The sequence below is a fragment of the Alexandromys fortis genome, unplaced genomic scaffold (genome assembly GCF_014885135.2).
Source record: "Alexandromys fortis isolate MF-2015 unplaced genomic scaffold, M_Fortis_MF-2015_v1.1 scaffold_187, whole genome shotgun sequence".
Taxonomy (NCBI): Eukaryota; Metazoa; Chordata; class Mammalia; order Rodentia; family Cricetidae; genus Alexandromys; species Alexandromys fortis.
In genome coordinates this window covers 2,050,024-2,051,359 of record NW_026068088.1, presented here as the reverse complement: position 1 = coordinate 2,051,359, position 1,336 = coordinate 2,050,024, and the positions used below count along the sequence as shown (strand labels likewise).

The following is a 1,336-nucleotide window of genomic DNA, read 5'->3' as shown; positions in this document are numbered from 1 at the left end:
GGAGCCAGAAAGGCCAGTTCAGGGTTGGAAGGTGGTGCTGGAACTGGGAGGCCTAGAGATCAGGACACTTAGGAAGCTGATAGATTTCCTGTATACTTCAGAGATGGAAGTATCCCAGGAAGAAGCCCAGGAAGTGCTCCGAGTCTCCAAGTTGGAGACCCTTCAGCTGGAGGGTGGGAAGTTAGTAAAGGCTCCCCAGGGCCGAAGACTAAACAGAGTGCTTACAACCACCCAGGGCTGCACCAATCTCTGCCAGAGTGGTCCTACCCAGCCGCCACCCTCGAACTCCACTGCCTGCCCGCCAGACTCCTGGTCCTCTTGGAGCAGTGAGGTTGAAGTCCTTAGGGGAAGAAGAGGGGCCTCACAAAAACAGCAGCTTAACAGCAGTGGACAGCTTGCCAGAGACCCTTCTACTCAAGAAGGGAGCCAGGGTTTGCTCGACTCAAGAAAGAAGCTCATCTCCACCGAGCCAGAGAGAAGGGTCTAAGGAGGACAAGAGTGACCCTGCTCTGGTCCTACAGCACATGGCCATCCGCCTTGTACCCTTCTGTGGATGAGCAATTGTTGCCCCGCAAGATCAGGCTGAGTCGCTCAAAGCTGTCACCTTGTGTCTCTACCTCCAGGCCTTCGAGCGTTTTAAGTGATCCCGGTTCAGTGCCCACAGCTCCTGGCCGGAGTCTTTGAAGGCAGAGAAGTGTAAGCGGAGCAGCACAGGCTGCGGACGAGCAGAAGCCAGGGGATGCCAGTCCTCTCCAGAGCACTCCAGCCCCATCAGCTGTTAGGAAGCAGAGCCCGGAAATCCGAGTCCTCACGTCCCGCTCTGTAGAGAAGGGGCGGGTTGGGAGTGTAAAACTTAGGAAGATTGTCAATGGTACCTGGGAGGTGGTGCTGGAGCCTCCCCTCAGAAACACCCGAGAACCTTCAGGAACTCTGCTGGCCTCAGTCAAAAAGCAGGAAATACCTGCTAGATCACAGCTGCCTCAGGACTCCCCAGAGAGCCTGGGGCTACAGGACATTTTGCTCTCAGCTAGCGACTCCCCAGACCACCCTGTGGTGAAGTCAGAGTTTGGGTCCAGTCCAGTGCTGATAGGGAAGGGACCTGGGTTGGACATCGAATGCAGCGAGCCCTACACGTTTGACACAGCCCTGCTAGGCCAGCCCTGTGAAGCTGAGCAGTATCGGATCACAAGCGCTGTGGCCACCAGTGAGTGAGCTGAAGAGATTCTGGACTTCATGCTATGTGGCTCAGATGTTGAACCACCAGTAGGATCTCTGGAGAGTCCTGGGGCTGAAGGCTGCAGAACCCCAAGTTATCACCTGTCAGAAACAGGAAAGA

At 55.8% G+C, this 1,336-nt stretch overlaps 1 pseudogene; it reads left to right on the top strand.

Annotated features, from left to right (window-relative positions):
- Nucleotides 1-1,336, top strand: part of LOC126488728 (BTB/POZ domain-containing protein 18-like) — a 14,365-nt pseudogene that overhangs the window by 7,132 nt on the left and 5,897 nt on the right.